The 21,831-nt window shown below is 47.7% G+C and overlaps 1 protein-coding gene across 1 annotated transcript in view; it reads right to left on the bottom strand.

The window, feature by feature from the left end:
- The window catches only part of LOC146205934 (oxidative stress-induced growth inhibitor 1-like), a 148,011-nt gene extending 126,596 nt beyond the window's left edge, over positions 1 to 21,415 (bottom strand). The window contains exon 1 of the mRNA XM_084590600.1: positions 21,250 to 21,415. The gene's annotated coding sequence lies outside the window, so the exon portion shown is untranslated. The remainder of the gene's footprint in view (positions 1 to 21,249) is intronic.
- Between the last annotated feature and the right edge of the window lie 416 nt (positions 21,416 to 21,831).

Here is a 21,831-nt window from a genome sequence, read left to right as displayed (position 1 = left end):
ATTTTCTGTTAATCCGCAGCGGGAAAGGAACACAGAATAAAAAATGCGCGTTAATGAGAAAGAAAAAAATATGCATCTTTGGTGAACCCATAACATGAGCTGGGTTGTTTATTTGCTTTATTTCAATTCATGTGCAAGGTATGACGCCAGGCTGTTCTTTGCGTAAAACGCTGATACGTCCGGGAACTCCTCGCATGTGATGCTGAAATAAACAATATAAATCATAATTAAGCTGCGGTATATACTAACCTAAAATAGAGCAAAGGCATTTGTGCGCTGCTCCACGTCATAGCTCAAGAAATTTCTAGTCTAAAATGAGTTGTCACTGTCTTGCACTGCTTAGACGGCATCGACCGCCGCCTCCACAGCTCGGCAGCACTACCACATCGTTCATTTCTCCCTGATAAACAATATATGCTGCCGTCAAAGATCCCATTGTGAATATAAATAGCAAAGCGCAAGTCACAAGCATTACTACCCAGAAAACTTGAAGCATATTTACCAACTATAGGCACTAAAATGAGTGGAAACAAAAACAAACACTGCAAAAATGGTGGAGCTGCACAGATTCAATAATCCACAATGTGTGACAGAGGCATATTATGATCTCGATAATGTGTCCGTCTCAGCGCGAGTAGCGTATCGAAAGAGTACAGCACTGTGCCGAACAATCCGTCAAAAACGGTCACCGGTTTAAAAAAAGAGCTGGCGTTCCATCGGCCCCAGCGTCCGCGTAGAGACAAGCCTCGTTCTCTCTCCCCCTCCTTTTTTTTTCCGATGAGGCTGGTTTGCCTGCTAGAAATATTTACATGCGTGCTTCACCTCATAGCACACACTGTACAAGACTGGCACAAACACGAATAGGAAAAAGTAAAACACTCACCAAAGTGCAGACGCTCCCTCCGCCCGCGCCGGCTTTTCGCCTAGAATCCAAAACGCCTGCGACTGTTGAACTTCTTAAACACGTCCTCTTTGCGCAGAAGCTGCCACCCAAGAGTGGATTCCTCCGAAGACTTAAATGCGTACGTTCGCGCTCGAATTTGAACAAAACGATCTTCGTGATAATCACCAGCGAAAAACCTACATACGGTGCTTCGCTCACAGTGCAAGATGCGACCACGGTGGCGGGAAAACGCCAACTGAACTGGCACATCGCCGCACTCAGCGTACTCGCGTCTGCGTGCAAAGAAAACGGGGCGCAGAAGAACAGCTTCGGTGAAAAGGGGGAGCCGCCGCCCCCGCTGCGCGACTCCAGCTATGCTGCAGCCAAGGTCATCTCCGTGAAGACAAACCACGGAGAAGGCAGAGAGCCGAGACCCAGAGGGAGCAACCCCCCCCCCCTTTCCCCCCCCCCCGGCCGACAGGAAGTAACGCTCGACCCCTCCGGACATGCTGGCGCCGTTCGCGGGCACGGGGGAAAGATGGGTGTGGACAGGAGCAAGGCAGTGGCCGAATGCTTCTTTGAAAAGACGAGTCGCCGATAGAAGACGCCTGCAATCCTGTTTTTTTTTTTCTTTTTATTTCATACGCGAATGTTTTTGCTATGCGTGTCAACTCTATAGTATGCGTGGGATCAATCCGTCATTATTAGAACCCCTCAATGTTTAAAGTGACTTCATTTTAGCATGGTGTCCACTTTAAGAAAGGAAGGAAAAGAAAAAAATAACAGTAAAATTCTCCAAAGACATACAGCGGTGGAGGATTCCAATACAGACTGCACCTCATTTTGCGGCAAAAGCTACGGGCAAAAATACCTAGGCTTGGGCAGAATGTCAGACCCTGAAGCATATATATAGTGAACTTTGGAACTAGTTTAAAAAAGCTCTGTCCTGCCCTACATGGTAGGTTCAATCTAGGATCCTGTTTGTTAGTATGATGACTAACTGAACTTGTTTTATGATAAATATAAAATATGTCCTACCACTAAAGTTACCTTCTGCGACATACAGAAGCTGATTCATTACGGATTCTGATTGACATTCAACAATGTATTTGCTTTATTAGTGGAGGCTTTGCCATCATGAAGTTTTTAGGGCATATTTTCACTGTGTTGCGAAGCTTGAGCTAAGTGTGCACCGTTAATATGTACTTTTATATAACATGAACGAGCACGCAACCGCATGCTGCTATTATATTTCCCTTTGCAGAATGTGGCCAATAGTTGATTACAAGTTAGAGCAAAAATTCATAACAAAATTGTCACATCATGTTCTTATCATTTGTGCCTAAAACTACTTAAAAACAGGGGTCAGCATGAACAGTACACGCTAATTGTTCGTGAACGTTGAAAACTGGCAACAAAAAGCACATAGAAAAAATAGCACAAAAAGTCTATTGGGTAGAACACAATGAAAATTCTATTGGCCCTGTAAAGATTGCACTCAGCTGGGGTTGAATGTCTATCGAAATTCAATAAATTCAAAAGGCGGTCAATAGTTCAACAATAGAGTTTCAAAACTCATTTTTGTAAGGGTTTAGCCATTAGCCGTCGCCATGACATCCAGTGATTCTGCTCAGCAAGTAGCCGGTGCCGCACCGGCCTGTAACTACACCTTGCAGGCCTCTCGGGTACCGAAGTCTTTCCATTGGGACCTCTTTGAGGATGTGAAGGACTGGTTCCTTCAGTTTGAACGTGTCGCTGCTTTTAACCAGTGGGACGATGCTACCAAACTATGGAACGTCTACTCAGCCTTGAGGATGGAGCCCGTACCTGGTTCGAGAACCGAGAGTAAGTTTTAACACCGTGGCGGGAATCCCGTCGTCAACTGCTCGAAGCTAATACAAGCGCGGATCGTCGCAAACATGCAGAACGCGCCCTCCACTCTCGCTTCCAGATGCCGAATGAAAGTGTCCAAGCGTACGTCTAGGACATGACGCGCCTCTTCAGGCGAGCCGATCCCGCTATGCCTGAAGACAAAAAGGTCAGGCACTTGATGCGGGATTTGAAAGAGCAGCTGTTCGCAGGCCTTGTGCGCAACCCACCATCGACTGTCAATGGATTCCTTGCTGAGGCTACCCCAATGGGAAGGGTACTACAACAACGTGCAGTGACTTATGACCGACCTTTCTATACTGGCACAATCACGGAATCGTTTCCATCTTCCGAGTGGCATCCTGATGCTTTGCGTGAACTGATTCGCAGCGTCGTACGCGAAGAACTGAGCAAGTTCTGCAACCCTCTGCAGCCTTTGCCAGCTAGGCACTCAAGAGCCCTCTTTCGCCGTAGTTACGAGCCCACCATTGCTGTCGGGGACCGACAACCATCCCACATATGCGGAAGTTCTGCAGTCAGGCCCTCACCGCCGCCCATTCTCGCGCCGCCTGCAGTTCCGCTGCCCTCGGTGCAACCGGTGCAGTATTTCGACGATCGTCCTCTGCCCCGACGCAAAGCCGACATTTGGCGCACGCCTGACCGCCGTCCGCTCTGCTTCCACTGCGGAGAACCAGACAATCTACCGTAATTGTCCGTATCGACGCCTCGGTCTTCACGGTTTCCGTATCGACTCGCCTCCTCCCCGGTTTGGTCAACGACCCCGAGTTATTGAAGAGTACCTGGCGGAGCAGCGTTCTTCATCTCGTTCGCAGTGTCAGTTCCGCTCCCGTTCACCAAGAGCCTTCGACGTTCACCCACGGTTCCTTGCGAGAGGAGCAAGGCCGATCGTCTAGCCCTCGTCGGGAAAACTGAAAACAGCGACCTTTGGGGGCCAGGCCGCTGGTAGTCGCTCCGTTGAAGACCTCCCGTCGTTGCCGCTTCGATCCGACCGAGAGCTGCTAGTACGGTCGCCTAGGGAATTGCCAAAAGCGTTTCTCTGGACATACCTGTTATTTTAGATAGTCTTACTACCATCAATGCATTAGTGGACACCGGTGCCGATTATTCGATTTTGAGTGGCCGCATGGCGATTGTTTTGAGGAAAGTGCTCACTGCTTAGCCAGGTGTGTACCTTCGAACCGCCGGCGGTCATATAGTCGCTCCAAAGAGGATATGCACGGCTCGCATTCAGATTAACGGATGTATGTTCGTCGCTGCTGCGTCGTTTTGAGTGACTGCTCCCGTGACCTTATCCTCAGCATTGACTTCCTGCGAGAGTACGGAGCAGTTATCGACCTGCGAAATAGACTCGTCACGTTTTCGATGGGACAATCTGCCGAACATGATAGTAGCTGTCCTCGCAATGCCGCACTTCGCGTTTCCGCCAAGAGCGTCTCGCTGCCACCACGAAGCAGTGTTCTCATGGAAGTTACCTGCGACGATTTTCGTGCCGGCGATGCTGTAGCCGAGACGAATCATTTACTCCTGCTTGCTCAAGGCATCTGCGCTGCTCGGAGTTTATTGTCGCTTCACAATGGCCGGGCTGCACTCCTTGTCACAAATTTTTCTAATGAGCACCGGCACTTGTTTCCGGGAACTGCTATCGCTTTCGCTAACCCTGGTTGGTTTGTGGAGTTTAACGTCCCAAAGCAACTCAGGCTATGAGAGACGCCGTAGTGGAGGACTCCGGTAATTTCGACCACCTGGGGTTCTTTACCGTGCACTGACATCGCACAGCACACGGGCGCCTTGCCTTTCGCCTCCATCGAAAAGCTGCCGCCGAGGCCGGCATTCGATCCCGCGTCTTTGGGAACAGTAGTCGAGCGCCGTAACCGCTGCGCCACCCCGGCGGGGTCTTTCGCTAACCCTGTTGCGCACGATCCGGTCTGTTTTGCATCCACACCAGTCGAAACTAACGAACTATCTCTTGCCAACATAGACATTAACTGCCACTTGTCAACGGAGAAACGGTGGGCCTTAGAGCAACTGCTGCCGCACTTCAAGCACTGCTCTGCTTTTTCCTCGAAGGTTCGTCAAACACCCATCACACAACATCGCATCATTACTTATGACAACGCTCGCCCTATACGACAACAGCCTTATCGTGTGTCTGCCAAAGAACGGGAAGTGGTCCAGACGCAAGTTCAGGATATGCTGGATGATGGTGCTGTGCAGCCTTCACAAAGTTCGCGGTCTCCGCCAGTCGTCCTGATCAAGAAGGACGGCACTCTCCGATTTTGCGTCGACTATCGGAAATTGAATCTGTGGCAAAGAAAGATATGCATACCCGTTGCCGCGCATCGATGACTCACTGGACAGATTGCGACGTGCTAAGTATTTTTCATTTGTTGATTTTAAAAGCGGCTATTGGCAAATCGAAGTGGACGAAAGAGAACGAGAAAAAACAGCATTTGTCACTCCAGATGGCCTATATGAACTCAAAGTACTCCCATTTGGATTGTGCTCTGCCCCAGCTACATTCCAAACGATGATGGACACCGTCCTCTCTGGCCCCAAGTGGCAGATCTGTCTTGTGTACTTGAACGACGTAATTGTTTTTTTCCGAAACATTTGACGAACACCTCGAACGCCTTCGAGCTGTCCTGGAAGACCTCAGTTCTGCTGATCTCACGCTGAAGCGCCAGAAATGCCAATTTGGGTATACAGAACTAAAGTTCCTTGGCCATGTTGTGAGCTCTGACGAAATGCGCTCGGATCCCGATAAGACTGCTGCCGTCGCACGGTTTCCCGTTCCAGCCAACAAGAAGGCTGTTCAGCGCTTTCTAGGCCTGTGCGCTTATTATCGGTGGTTCATTGCGGACTTTTCTCAGATTGCGGAACCTCTCACGCGCCTCACAAGGAAGGACATCTCCTTTGTGTGGAACTCTGAGCAGCAGAAGACCTTCTCTTTGCTTCGCGAGTGCCTTCAAACATCCCCTGTTCTGACGCACTTAGCTGAAGTGGCTGACACTTGGGTGCACACCGAAGCCAGTAGCATCGGTCTTGGCTCGGTCCTAGTTCAGCATCAAGACGGGATTGATAGATTAATAGCCTATGCTAGCCGCACTCTCTCTCATGCCAAAACGAACTACTCCACGTCGGAAAAGAAATGCCTTGCGGTCGTGTGGGTCACTATGAAGTTTCGCCCCTATCTTTACGGCCGACCATTTAAAGTCGTCACTGGCCATCATTGTTTGTGCTGGTTGGCCAATCTGCGAGACCCATCTGGAAGACTTGCACGCTGGAGTTTACGGCTTCAGGAGTTTGACATGTAACTATTGTTTAAAAGTCAGCCCGCAAACACGAAGACGCCGACACGCTGTCACGAGCACCCGTTGACAGGCGATGCTGCAGCCGATGACGAAAGCGGCTTTTTAGGAGCCCTAAGCGCATCCAAGCTCAGAGATTGACAAAGAGCTGATCCAGACATCCTTCCACTCACTGACTATCTGGAAGGGCGTGATACGACCCTCCCTCAACACATATCTCGGCACCTTGGTTCCTTCTGTATGTGGCAAGGCGTCCTGTATAAAAGGAACTTCCAGGGCCAAGAAAGAGCTTACATTTTGGTAGTGCCATGCGAGCTCCACACGGATATTTTCCTTGCATGCCACGACGAACCGACGTCTGGTCATTTGGGTTTCTCACGGACGCTTGCTCGAGTGCGCAACATGTATTACTGGCCAGGACTCTCCGCAGCTGTGAAGCGCTATGTAAGAAGCTGTCGCGAATGCCAGCGCCGTAAGACACCGCCCCTGAAGAAGGCCGGATTTCTCAAGCCCGTTAGAGCACCACGTATTCCGTTCGACCAAATCGGCATGAATCTCCTTGGCCCTTTCCCTTTGTCGCAGGCGGGAAACAAATGGATAGTAGTCGCTACTGACTACCTGACTCGATACGCTGAGACAAAGGCAATCACTCATGCCACAGCTTCCGAAGTAGCCGAGTTTTTCATGCAAAACATCGTCTTGCGGCATGGCGCCCCTTCGTACGTCATTACCGACAGAGGGACAGCTTTTACTTCGCAGCTCATCGACCACATATTTTGGCTGAGTTGCACGACCCATCGCAAGACCACAGCGTACCATCCACAGAGCAATGGCCTTCCCAAAAGGTTGAATAAGACGACTGCGGACAAGTTGTCAATGTACGTCGATGTGCAGCACAAGACCTGGGACGAGGTGCTGTCGTACGTCACATTTGCGTTTAATACAGCCTTACAAGAAACAACGCGCTTCGCACCATTTCGACTTGTGTACGGACGCGAAGTTCAAACATGCTTGATTCCATGCTCCCGTACCCAGAAGATAGCCAGCTTGCCCCAGATACCCAGCAATATGCCATCCGCGCTGAGGAAGCCCGCCAGCTCGCCCGTGTGAACATCGGGCGGCAGCAGCTGAAGCGCACCTTTACAACCTCCGACACCGCCAGGTTGAGTACAAACCTGGGGACCAAGTATGGGTGTGGACACCAGTTCGTCGTCCAGGCTTGTCAGTGAAACTCCTTTCTCGCTACTTCGGGCCGTACAAAGTGTTGCGTCGTGTGAGTGACCTCAGTTATGAAGTTATTCCAGACGGCACCGCACAACCAAAACGTCGAAAGCCCAGCTTGGACATTGCGCACATTGTGCGGCTGAAGCCGTATTGCCTGCGTTAACGTACGCCCGCCCGCTGTGACCACTGCCTTGTTTTTCACACCGTTATTACCGGCCGTCTTCATTTTTTTTTTCGGAGGGGGGGGGGGGGGGGTAATGCCACCTAGCGTTGCCAGGTGGCGCATAACTGAGGAGTGAAGGAAGACGAAGTTGAAACTTGAAAGTACGACGAAGTGTCGCTTGCGCTTTTGCGTCTGTGCTGCTTACTGCCGTTGTTTCTGGGTTAACTCCCTGCCATAAAAACTATCCTTGTTATCCCGAATCACCGTGTACGTGACAACAGGAACGTTTATTCAGAAAACACGCATAAGAACACGGCTACTCTCGGATCCCGTCGTGACTTGTACGCCGCCGGCTGGTCCTTCACACGGGGAAAAAGCCATATTGCCTCAATTGCCGTCCTGCTCTTTAGTCTTCTTTGCCGTAAACGAGCAAGTCTGGCCAGAGCGGAGGCTTTCGGGCGGTCCTTACAGGCTTCATCCGTTCAGACCAATGTGCATTAACGCAAGTTTACTGGTGATACGTGAACGACGAGAAGTGCCTTGAGGCGAACGCTCCTCTTGATACATTTACGGTTCCTGCAATAGTGGCAAATCACCGAAAACAATACCGGCTGGTAACTTCGTCCATGCGTGGCTTACGTGTCTGTTTCGATGGGTTTCGTCCTCGAGCTGTGAAGACCTTGATTTAATTTTCAGGTACCTTACTCGAGGCCCGGTCTGTAACCTCACCCGAGGGCCGGATCTAGGGCAAAGACTGGTTTTCGCGATTTTCCTGGTGCAACATAGCTCTTCCTCCTGTTTTGTTTGCTTCACGCCTGCATTCATACATGGTGGTTTGCAGTTCGTGTTCTACTAGAAGGTCGCAGATAGAAGTAAAAAACCGTCGCCTAGCAACTAAATATACTATGCAAATGAAAAGCAACACCTTACCAAGCGTATCTTAATGTTGCAGAAAATTCTTTCGCATATGCTTACAGGTACGAAATTTCTATTCTGACGAGAGCAACTATTCCGACACTGCACACTGAACAAGGCATCAGTGCATTTTAGACGAAGAGTCTTTTTCAGATGGTCATCGATGCGCACTCCCGTGCCATGAAGGTTTGTTCAGCAGACCCGAATGCATTTCTGGGTAACTTGTTAGAGTCACTTTTGAGATATTAACTGACGCTCCTTGTGCGTCGACATGTGGATTAGACTATATACGCAAATGCCTGTGCTGTTTATTAAAGTAAATCGCCAGCCACTGCTCGTCCCGCCGTCTTCCCCTCTTTCGTGCGCCGTGTAGAAGCAGCGCCGGTGATGGATGCAAAACGACTCGACAATTGTAATCTGCTTTGCCCACTTTTGCATCCTCCCCACCACCCGAGGCCGTGAACGGAGTTCTTTCATCGACAATCTGACCTTCCACAAACGGGAATTCAGGCTAGCGCTAGCTACCAATGTAGTTGCGACGGCGTCGAAGGTTTCATGTGCACGACTAGATGTACAAGGCGTCTGGTTCTCGCTAATCCCCCAGTCGCTATACGGACTGGGACAGGATAAGCGCACCCGGCGTGCAAAATCGAGCGGGTTTTGCACAGAGGAGAGTGGTGCCGCCGAGTAAGTCTGAGTTAGGCGCCCCTGGCTAGCTTACATCTTCATTCGACTTTTTGCGTAGCTGGCTCGTTGTCTGCTAAACGCTGTACCCAAATGCACAGGACCTTGGAATAAAAATTTAAATGAATGTTCGTGTCGATGACCAAACTGAGACCGCTGGCACTATTCACGCAATCTTCGAATTGGTGCCAGCTGTTCTTTGTCGTGTTTTGCCTTGGATTCGAAACATGACCAAGAGAGGGCGCAATAATGACAACTCCGAGGAATGCTACAAATGCCGCTGCGCTCGGGAATTGATGGTTAAAGGAGTAGTTCGGGAATTGATGGCTAACTATCTGTGTTGAGTACGATGTTCGAGCTCTGTTTTTTACATACTTGCCATCACGTAAATGATAAGTACAATTCTGGCGTCTATAGTATGCAAGAAATATTGAAACAGCAGAGTTGGCACCGCGGTACACCTGCATAGCGATGCTGGACTGAAACATGTTGAAAATTGTCAATATCTTATATTTCTGAAAGATAAGGGGGGTGAGTTCATACCGTGGTTTATTCGTGATAACTCTTAGCCTTCTTTTGTGCTACGTGTAGTCTGTCAAGATTGGCCTTCGTTGTAGATCCCCATACTAATATGCAATAATGTAGACGGGAGTAAATTAACCCATAGTAAAGTTCACATTTAAACCATGTAGGTATTATAAACCGCAGTCGATCGATGCAGCACGCAAGGGATTTTTGAAATATCGATACTTAACTAAAAAAACGTATTGCGTTCAGTTTAGATATTCCGCAAAACGCACTCTCAGAAATTTGTGCGCGCTCATTCGTTTCAGGGCTTTCCCTTAAAAAACAAGACCGACTGAGACATCAGAAAATTTGTTTTTCTACGAAATAAAATGTAGTTTGTTTTATCAACATTCAAGTCCAGCTGGTTGCCGCAGAGCCAGGACGACAGGCCTTGCAGCCATGTATTTGCTTGAGCTATTAAGGTCGTTATGCTACTTCCTTTAAAAAATACATTCGGATCATCTGCATAAAAAATAATATCCAATGTTCCAGATATCTTTACAATATCGCTTATATAGACTAAGAAAAAGATTGACCCTAAAATCTAACCCTGTGGAATACCGTACTTGATAATTTCCAAGTTCGATGTATTGTTCCCATACAAGGCTTACAAACTGAAAGCGATTCTGCTGATAACTTTTAATTAAGTTTAGTGTCTTACTCCGGAGACCATATCGTTCTAGCTTTGTGAAAAGAATGTTATGTTTTATGGAATCAAAAGCCTTCTTGAAATCTAAGAATATTCCAAGTGTGTAAAGTCTGTTTTCTATGTTTGCAATTATTTTTTCCTTAATATGGGAGCAAGGCAGACTCAACTGACTTGTTTTTCTGAAACCTGTAGTGATACTCAGATATGAAGTTTTTTTGTGGAGAAATGGTGGAGCAGCGGCGGTAGGCACATACATTATTACAGTTCTAGAAAGCGAAAAAAGCAACCTGCAAAATACAGGAAGCTTGTTACAATCGACGCTCGATCCGCCGTCGATGCTGCTGCTGCGTGCAATGCTCGGGAGCGCGGCGGCCGCTCCTTCTTAAAGCCTTGCTGAGCGATGACGGGATCGACGATGACGCACGAGCAGGCCAATGACGATACTCCCTGGTGTCAGCTGTCACCGCACTGTGGTCCTCAAGCGGACCACAGTGCGTCTATTATTGCTGTCAGTTATGAGACATGTTTCTGTCAACCTTGTTCTGTAGGGCGGTGAGGCCTGTCAAATGGTGTATAATTCACTGCTTTTTTTCTCACCATCCCCAGTTTGCATGTAGAAACTGTAGTAAAGATTGATTGATTGATTGATTGATTGATTGATTGATTGATTGATTGATTGATTGATTGATTGATTGATTGATATAAGCAGGCTGCAAAACACAGGAAGCGTGTTACAATCGACGCTCGATCCACCGTCGATGCCTCTTCTGCGTGCAGTTTAAAGTAAGTAAAAGTAAGTCATGTAGTCTTCAAGAAACCGGAGCAACCTCTGGCTCTTAACGTTATTCGTTAGCCACAAGCTCATGTCTTCCTCCCGTTGTAGCCGACAGTTCAACCTCTCGTAGGCTTCTTGTTCTTGATGTCTGCATCCCTGGGCACGTCCATAAAAGGTGGCGAAGGTCGACTTCAGCGGCTGGTCTTGGGCACTTGGGGCATGTGCTCGGCACTGCATCTTGAGAGCACCATCGGCACGTCGCAGACGGGGTGAGGGTCGCCCCAACCCTAGTCCTCGCAAGAGACACCTCCTCCATTCTCGTTAGGATAGGGAGGGGATAAGTGCACGGGGGAATCAGAGCACGAGAGCGGAGCGGGGATCAAATGGGAGGCTTGTGGGTGAGGCCCTTGTGTAGGGGCTTGGTGTGTAAAGGCCTCTGTTGTTTTTTTCTTTTATGACCAATATTCTGAGCGTCTTCTTGTATCCAATGTATATGGATGCATTTGGTAATTTTCTGATATAGAGCATGTATCTCCTGAGTAATGCTATAGCGTTTTTGTAACTCTCGTTGAGTTGTTTAATAGACGCTAGAGAGTCGATGTAAATGTGAGCTTCTCTTACGGTATGGCATTTAGAGCCTCCATAGCATCTCGGATAGCGTAAAGCTTCATTATAAGTGAGTCCGGGTGGTCCGTTACGTAATTCCAATGTGTGAATAACTCCGCATGTATGGGGCTGGTAGTTGCCATTCTTCCACCACTTTGCATGACTAATGCGTCTGTATAAGCTATACATATTTCAGAACTTATATCAACCACTGGAAGTGCTGTTGCCCGCGCTTTACGACGGAGCTTAGTAGTCTTGTCAGTAGTCACTGTAGTGTAGGCCCAGGGAGGAAGTCTATTATTTGCGCCTCCTTTTCTGTCATCTCATTGTATACGGCTGCAACAGGCGCAACATACTTTCTATCTAAATTTCTTCTTTCTTCTCTATGTTGAATAATTTCCGTCAGAGTGTTCAACTGTCCATATTCCTGAAGTATAGGGATGGGTGAAAATTTTGCATACCCGTGATGGTGCGCATTGCGTTTCTATTTATTGCTTCGGGCTCCGCCCACTATTATTTCGTCAGCCTATGGAACTGAGCTTGGTACACTATCCTAGGTTGAAGTACTGAACGTACAAGACGCCTAGCTATATCTGTTCGGGCCCCTCCTCCTCTAGATGAGATTCATTTAACCAAATGTAGCGTAGTCGCTGCTGCCATTTTTGTCCTATAACGACATTGAGTTCCTTTGCCCGATTTGACGAGGTCGCACGAACAGCCCACCAAGACGGCGATTGTGTGTTGATTCCATTTTCCAGGGCAGATGCAGCGGGCAGGCTCCGCGCACTTGCGCGGGAACACAGGCTCTCCTTGTGCAATTCTGGCCAGTTTGCGAACTGCCGCTTAAAATCCTGGACCCTGGACCCTGACCTGAAGCTCCGGCTTCCACCGGGCCTACCCCGACTTGAAGAAACTTTGCTGTGCCGCCTATGGGTTGGTGTAGCATTCACAAATTATTATTCTTTTATAATAGGTATAGCAAACAGCCCTGCATGTAGAAACTGTGGGTGCGACGAGACTATAGGCCACATTATTTGTGAGTGCCCCATATACAATGACGAAAGACAGTATCTATGCCGTGCGCTGGGGCGTCTAGATGGACGCCCATTGACTGAAATTAAGATTTTAGGTTCCTGGCCACGGCGATCGTCTGCGGTGAAGGCCTCCCAGGCACTGCTCCGCTTTATGAAAAGCACAGGACTAATCGAAAGGCTATGATTTTGCTGTTACGTTACGTGATGTGACTGTGACGTGATCTGTGGATGTGACTGTACTAACTTCACCCATCCTTCCTTTTCTTTTATATCTACTCACCCCTTTCCCCCAGTGCAGGGTAGCAAACCGGTTTCTTTTACGGGTTAACCCCCCAGCCTTTCCTCCTCATCTTCCTCCTCCTCCTCCTCCTCCTCCTTTGCCCGACTTATATACCAGGTGTCTTAGCTAACTTATGCCAAGGGTTAAAAAAATTAATATTTGAGATAAGCCAGGCAAACCAGTTGCAGACAGCTGTCAGCCGTTTCGCGCACCAAGAGTTATTTCTTGTTTCGGAAATAATTAGTTAGTTAGGTTATTTTTCTAATTTACTTAATATTGATTTTAGACAATAAATGTGATTTGCAAAGTTGTGGAGCACTTTCAGCAACCCCCATTCCATTTACTTGCGATAACAAAAGTCGCACGTATATCTTTTATTGAGCTGCATAGAAAGCCCGCGAATTCAAAAAAAATCACGTGACGAGTGCATTAGCGCGCCACGATTGCGCTGCTCTCGACCGTGGCTTGAACGAACGAAATCAGTTGCAGGCCCTTGCAGCATAGTCATGTTTGCAGTGGCATGCCGGTATGTCAGCGGTGGTCGCAAGTTGCAGCGAGAATGGCGAGCTGTGTGCGCGGGCAGCCATCCTCAACTTATCGCCTTGCCTAACGCTGCAACTGGGCCGTCGAGTCACGGCCGCATGTTATTTTGGTTCACTCAATACACGGTCGAAAGCAGCGCTACCGTGGCGCGCGAATGCTCTTGTCACGTGATTGCTTTTGTACTTCGCGGGCTTTCTTTGAAGCTGGGAAAAATGATGCACGTGTGACTTACTTTACCGCAAATCCATAGAATGAGGGTTTCTGTAGAGGCTCTGCGACTTTGTAAATCACATTTGTCAAGTCAGTATTAGGTAAATTAGGAAAATGAACCTAATCAACTAATTATTTCCGAAAAGAAAAATTACCCGTGGTGCGTAAGACGGCTGCCAGCTGTGTGCAACTGATTTCAGTAGCCTATCTGAAATATTTAATTTTTTAACCCCTTGCACAAGTTAGCTGGGACACCTGGTACTACATCTAGCCCAAGGACACTAATCTCGCGCACTTCCTATAATGTGTAATTTCCAGTCTACAAACCGAAGTTATTATCTTGCAATTTCTTTCTTCTGTTCTTGTTTCCCACGTGAATGCTTTTGCAATGACATTTCCAGGCCTGCTACTTCGTACGTACTCGTCCAATGTTTTTAAAGCTGCTTGTAAATGAAGGCTTTGCGTCTGTAGATATATATGAGTTGACCATACTGTGACGTCAGCAGCATAAATCAGAATGTCTATATTCGGTATTTCGCCTAGTTTCCAAGCCAATGGTATGAAGTCTATATTAAACAATAAAGGGGCCAAGACTGTACTTTGTGGAACTCCACTATTTAATGTGTAATTACTAATTACCAACTTGTTCTCCACTGAGCCGAATAGAGAATGTGCTGTCTTGAAGCAAGTTATATACAACTTGTGTAATCTGTAAATGAATTTCCAAATCTTCCAGATTCTCAACTATCTTCGAGTGTGACACGTTGTCGTATGGTTTTTTCACGTCTGTAGCGACTGCAGAAGGTGGCTATGACGCCAAACCTGCAGAACATCTGCAGGCAGTACATGCCAGTCTTGTTCCTGCGCAAACGTTTTATCTAAATCCAATTTGTCATGGATGATACTTTTGTTCACTTTCAAGCCACCAAGATTATCGTGTGGCAAACATCTCTTCATATATTATACAAATGATCAGCATTAGTGGTATAGGGCGCAATGCATACTGGTTGGAGGTTCTCCGGCCTTTGGAATGGGGACGACAACCAAATCTTTCCATTCTTTCAGAATTTCTCGTTTTCTCCATACGTTCTTTATCATAGCCAAAATGGCAACAAGAGCTTCTCCTTTGAATTTTTTAAATGCCTCGTATGGGATGTCGTCATGCCCCGCCGTTGTTTTTTCTCTCGAATCTTCTATGTCAGCCATCAGCTCCAATGTAGCAATCGGAGATATTAGTCTTGAATTATCTACCCTGTCCTTTATCGGCGGTAGGACGGAAGGCTGCGCATGATTTGGCAAAAACAGAATTGGCGCCTGATCGGCAAACTCCTTCGGTGTAATCTTGATACTTTATGATCTTTAATGTGCTTCCCTTTTTATGTTCCTCTTGCCCGTCCAGCCGAACACTCCGTACTCCTTTTTAGTGGCCAAACTACTGCACAAAATCAGTCCATTTTGTGGGCGAGTTGCTTTTCTTGGCGGCGTGCCTGCGCTGTCAGTCGGCTGACAGCTTTCTTTGAATATACAGGGTGCCGGTTAGCCGTATCTCCGCTCGTTTTCTATACGTGCCCATAGTTGCAGAAGGTGTAATTGTCGGATGTTGGCTGGTCCCCGTGTACAGTTGTGGTGATGGTGTGTTCCTTAAGAACACTTTGCAATACTGACACCAACGTATCAGGTCTGATGGCGTTATCCGAATATCCTGTCGAACACCATCCCAATGCGTTAAGGATAGTTTCTATGATTGTTATCAGATTAAAAGATATGTTTATTGGCGTGTGGCCGTTGCCCCATGCTCTAATTCGGCCTTCCATTCCGGTGTTCCAGGGCCCTTCCACCACTTAAAATCTAGAGAGCGTTCAATTTGCAGGCATCGTTACGATACCGGGGTAAACGAGCAGAGTAATGATTGAGCAGAGTGAACTACCTTTCTGCAAAAATAGTGTAAATTTGATTCCCTCGTATCATTGTCGTATCCCCACACCGTGTGTAAAGCGTTGAAATCCCCGCCTATTAGTACCGGTGTCCCTGGGTACGTTCAACGAATGTATTTTAGCAATCCGATATTGATTAGTTTGTTTCCTGGTCGTCCGTATACTGACACTAATATTACTGGCGTTTTATATGAACGCGTGTATAGCAGCGACCTTCTGCTGACTGTTGTACCACTTGCTTAAATCAATTGGCGTTTGGGGAATATTGGTCTTTACATATATAGCAGCTTTTCCTGGTGTTTCTGTGCCTGTTCTTACTCGTTTATCAGGAATGGAAGGGCACTGGTAGCCAATACATCCATGTTCTAGTAGCAGGAACGCCAGGGAATGCAACTTGCCATTTAACAACTTTGTTCTAATTTCCCCTACTTTATTCGAGAACCCTCGACAATTCTATTGTGTTATACCCAGGCGTTGTTTACAGCTGTGTCTAGCCATTGTAGATGATGCTTTGAATAAGTTGTGTTAGTTTCGCAAGGGTTTCCAGCATCGCCACCCACAGTATTAACGGCAGTATTGCTATTTGTCATGTTCGCCGACTCAACTGATGGGCTGCATTTCTTTTTGGCTAACTGATCTTTCCTTGAGGCGCTCTGTCATCCGCGCTTACCTTTGGTGCAGTTTTTCAATTTGTGCTGCGAGCATTGCAATTTGTTGGTCTATATTATCCTGTAATGGACTGTCCTCGAGCTCGAGGAAGTCACCAGCCGAGCACATCGACATGCGTTTTTATTTCTTCCACGTTTTAGCTTTTTAGCATATGACGAATTGAGGTGCACGTATTCGGATTATATATATATATGGCTCTACTTCTTAATTCGTCTCATCAGACAGTTCTTGCGACAGCACAGCGAATCTGTTCCGAGCTAACAAGGGCGTCGCTCGATTCCGTCATCTATCCCGTACCAACTGAATTTTTTTCATCTGACTTGCATAGTCCGCATCTGTATTTCGGCTCTCCAGATTTTGTTATGCACTCTGGGTTTGCTCCATTCGGACAAAATGATTGGAGATGTCCCTCCCTCTAGCGCCTGTAGCAGTAGACTGGACGGAGCTTATGCTGCTTAGGACGCACTATGCACCCGCTACAGTAAAACCTTTCTGGGAGCGTATCTGGTCCCTACAAAGGGATGAGAAAGGTGCCTCATGCCATGTGCGGCCAACACCGTATACGTGTGGCTGATATCAAGTCTCTATAGTCACCGTCTCCGGGGAATCATTTAGGGCCAAGTCGTATATGACACATCGCTGGGTGTTGGGACCCGACACAAAATATGTTTAAACCGATAGATACTCCTCATGCGAAATTGGAATCTGGGTTAATGCACACAGTTTCCCAGAGTCCTCAAGGGTGACGCTGTTTGATGACCTGTAACTTGCGAATCTCAGGTATCCCTTTGTGTCAACTGTGGCGTCAATGGCTGTTTGGATATTTTGTTAGAGTCTGGCAATATCAAATCGCACAGGTAGTCTGATGTGCACTCGGAAGGATTCCTTAAGAGGAGAAGTTGGATAGGGAGTAATTGACACCTCTGGGGCGGCCCCTTACATTTTTTACCGGCGTGGCTTCGACTGGCGGCCCTGGAACCTCGACGGGCCTTGCTGTTCGTTGGGAGGAACGTGCAGAAGCTTGCTGCACATCCATCGCCTGTGGCGCATCTGTGTTCACGTAGGTCGGCCGTGCGCTGGTGCTCGCACCCATATCGTTCTGTGACCATGTTCTAGGTCCAGAGGTTGTCTCGTGACCACAGGCAGTGCTGATCACGGGGAACTGGTCCAGCACTCATCGTCGTAGCTGCCGAGGATGTAGCAACGACTTGGAGATCCATTATTTTCTACAGGCTTAGTGCCTCATCAGTGAGAACTCTCAGAGCGACCTCAGTAGGCTTAACATCCATGCCACGTCTATTTCTGCTAACTCCTACCTGGTGGGTGAAGTCCTTGGTTGTCTTCTTGCCCCGGGTGGCTTGGCTGGCTTAAGCAACTTTATAGACGTTGCGGGGCAAGGGCAGCGATGACAATTCGAAAACTCACAGAGCGCACAGAAGCCATGGTGCACAAGGACGGCGCAGCGGCACATTAACTCTTGCGACACAGTGTAGACATTGAAGGCCCAGACATTTAAGCAGCTTATTACCCTCTGGTCACGTGATTGCGATGATGACATCATTCGCGGTTCGTCCGGTGGCAAGCGGAGGAAGCGAGCGCGCGGCGCAGCTGGGGCGTATATACTGTGGCGAGGCGGAGATGTAACTGGCGCATGCGCAGTGCCTAGCTTGTTCAGATGAATGATTTTGGAGAATGGTAACAGCAGAGCTTCCTTCTAAAACGCGTTATTTTCAATAACATACCCAGCCGCGGTAGCTCGTTGATTAATACGCGCGGCTACTTACCATGGAGTTGCTGGGTTCGAACTCGACCGCGGCGGCCGCGTTTCGATGGAGGTGAAACACAAAGGCGATATCAGTGCACGTAAAGATCCGCATGTGGCCGAAATTATTCCGTAGCCCTCAACGGCAGCACCTCTTTCACTCCCATCTCCCTCCCTTCTCTTACGGCGTGGTTCAGGCGTTCCCGAGGAGTGAGACAGATACTGCGTCTTTCTTTTCCTATAAGCCAGTTTGCATTTACTATTTATTTCAACAACCTTGCAAAGGTAGCTGTTTTAAAGGTATTGACGCATTTGCTGCCGATTTCTGTTTTTTTCTGAGTATCAGCCAACCGTTGGTCCATGTCGCGTTGATGCATGTATGACACATCGCAGTCATCTTTTATGATCAGCCTCCTCCTTTCGTCTTCAGGCTTCAAAGCTATCGCATGAAAAATCACGTTTCCCCTCACCCCAAGGAAGAGTAAGCTTGTTACGAGATTTGATTGTCAGCAGAATAGTATAAATCCTATTTGTCTGAAGGGTAGCACGCATCGGTCAATTTCGTAGTTTTCTGGAGATGCTTTCCGGAGAATTTTGTACTCTTTTTTTCTAACTGAGCTTAGCTTGCCTTCCCTCGGATGCCGGGGTGTTTAATATAGTAGAGATTCTCCAGTTTTAACGCCCCAGAGAAGACGTTTTTGCCATCAATTGTAATGTATATGGTGATATGCTATAGGGTGTTATAAACAGTAGCCTTTCCTTCCTCTTCCCTGGCCTCAGCCCGCTTGGTCAGAAACTGTTGCTAAGTTGGGTTGTCGCATCTCAAGAAGATGCATAGGTGGGTACCGCGTCACTTTATGTTGAATCTCGTTGCATTATTAGATTATACTAGACAGGTGCTGGGTCAATGGCTCCTGCGCATCTGGCCTTATTTCAAGCTTGAGGCGAGATATACTATAGGTCGATTAGTCATTCAGTTGAGTCGATTGCACGGAGAATATTCTCATGACGTAAATAGGTAACGAATACAATTATGTTTTAGTAGCTGAATGAGTGTCCCGGTGCTGCAAAATTAGTTCTAAGCTTTCAGACAAATTTCTCCGTTTCTGGAGCAGCGAAAATTGTTTCAGGCAGGAGATGTAAGCGTCTCATGTCTCGTCTTTGTTCAAGAAGAACCTTGCGCCATGGGCGGTGGCACATTGCGAGATGGATGGATAAACTTCGCCGTTGAGCCATAGCCTGCAAAACAGGTTATGGTTCGATCAAGTATGGAAACTTGCCTGAGCAAGCTCAGGTGCTCAAGAGCCGATCGCTTTCGCTCTACTGCAAACTTGGGACCGCGAGCCAGAACGTCGTGGACTCCTTTGGGAACCGTGGCGCCACCGAGGAGGTGCACGTGAATTCCCTTCGAGGGTGGTTTCTTCGGAGCAAGCGTTCGAAGATGACGAAGTGTAAGCTGTCACAGGAGCTCGGTTGTCCTGTTTTAGATACGAAAAATATGGCGGCACAATTCTCTCCCGAGCCGCCATTATAGGCTCCGAGGCTTGCGGATGTAACCAAAGGTGGTCCTTGAATAGACCCCGCTGTCTGTGCAATTCGCTCTTACAGCTGGTGCCACGACACCGTATAATTGAACTTGGGTGAATGGATGCTAATGACTAATTGCTCCCTTATTAAAAATGCACTCCACCTTGGGGCATTCTTCCAGATGTTGAGCGAACTGCTTTAACTAGACACATGAACGTTTCCTCAGAAGCGAGTATAGTATACGTGATGCCGGCACATCATATGTCTGCCGCGTGGTATTTATTTATTTACTAAACTATTACTCCTTTTAGAAATTGCTGACTAATTCAGTTAATATCTAAGTTTGCGAACTTTTTCTTTTTTTTGCGCGTCGTGAGAATTTTTCTATAGATGCCAGGAACAGGATATTCAGATGAACAATCAAATTGAGATATGCAATGACTTCATATTAGTCAAAGTAGCTGGACTTGACCAAGAACAATACCTAAACATTTCTAAAGAAGGTGGCGCTAAATGTACAACCCAATGCATCATTGAAAATGCGCCAAATCCGCAAGTTGACGTCGCAGTAATATCCTATAGGTTGATTGTTATCTCCATTGGTAACATTGTTTCCTTTTATCTTAAAGTGGCGACAAGCTATACAGAAACCAGCTTTCGTAGTAACGCTCGTCTGCGGCGTATACGTGAGCAGCGAACCAAACGCGACGTGACAGACATAGTGGTTACATAGGAAACACTCGCGACATTTTTTTTTTTCTTTGTATCTTCACGTTCTTTCACACATATCGCACATTACGGCCTGTAAATTTTCACCTGCAGAGATAGCACTCAACACTCAACAGGCGGTTTTGCCAACGGAATTGACCTCATCCGACCCTTTTGTCTTATCAGATGACTCATTTTTATTCCCGGGTACGTGCTCGGACACAGCGACCAAGCATACCACGAGGCACGAGTCGCACCTATGTCGCTGGCAGCTAGACAGGTGACTTTCCTAAGCGCAGTTTCCTTTTTACATTAGGTCAGTTGCGCAACGCCCGGCTGTATTCTATTTCAAGCAGATTCCACTACTTCGTAACTTTTTTTTTTTTTTTTTTTTTTTTTTTTTTTTTTTTTACTAGCCTGAGGCAGTTACGTGCCGAAGCACGTTTAGTAAGCGTTTCATTGACTGGTTATCCCTCTGCCCGAGGCTTTGCTGGCATCTCTGCATAAAATCTTTCCGTGTCTCATTCGGCGACATTGACCTCGGTAGTTTTGATTGCATCCTTGAAAAACACGGGGCTTTTACATGCAAACATAACCGCTTTTTATGTGCGACTCAACATAACTCTTTCCTACTTGTTTACGGACGAACGAATTGAAGGCATATTTTTCTTTCTTTTTTTTTTTATTCCGTACTCGGAACGAGGCAGGAAGCTACACGCAGTCATACTGGTCATACTTCTTGTATGCAGATAGCGAATCAGCGATCGTTACAGTACCACGTTTAGGTTTACTTGCAGGATGCGTCACGGTGGGCGCACATCCGGTTTTCCGGATTGATTGTACGCTGGCCTTCGCTACCTGGCGCGGTGTTTCAAACAAGAGGCGTCCAAGCGAACTAAGCATTCGGTGTCGACTCACTCGGAAGTTCCATTTGCTGACACCGTGACAACAATGCAACGCAGAGGTCCTTCCCGGTCAGGTCAACGGCGACGGGGGTCTTCCGTGCCGTCGTTGAATTCCGGCACTAAGGGCGCTACAGCCGCAGCAGGGCAGTTGCACGAGCCTGCGCTCGTACGGACAGCCAGAAGAGTGGCGGAAGTCGGCGCTCAGGGCCGACTTTTCACTCACGTCGTGCAGGAACACCCCGCACTGAGGAAGCACTGTCGTTCCAATTTGTGCACAACGCAGGATGCGCTGAGAATTCCTGGGACATTGCGCCGCTGCATCCACACCCATGCCACTGCTGCTGTCCCGGCTCCCGGAGAATCAGACGTCCGGCCTCCGCCGCGGACGGATGCCGGGCGTAGACCTTCCTTCTCCAGCATCTTTCTTCAATCCTCGGTTATTTCGCAAAACGAAAGAAAAGGCACGATGGAGTTCGATGTAGAGAGAAATACGTCCCGTCCTCGGCACTGGTGTGCTCTCTTCTCAATACGTATACAGTTAGCAGTAGATTGTTTGGCTTGGTTGGTTTGTGGGGTTTAACGTCCCAAAGCGACT

The sequence above is a fragment of the Amblyomma maculatum genome, chromosome 1 (genome assembly GCF_055883805.1).
Source record: "Amblyomma maculatum isolate TAMU_Amacu chromosome 1, ASM5588380v1, whole genome shotgun sequence".
Lineage (NCBI taxonomy): Eukaryota > Metazoa > Arthropoda > Arachnida > Ixodida > Ixodidae > Amblyomma > Amblyomma maculatum.
The sequence above is the reverse complement of the archived record's forward strand: the minus strand, read 5'-3'. Positions and strand labels throughout refer to the sequence as shown.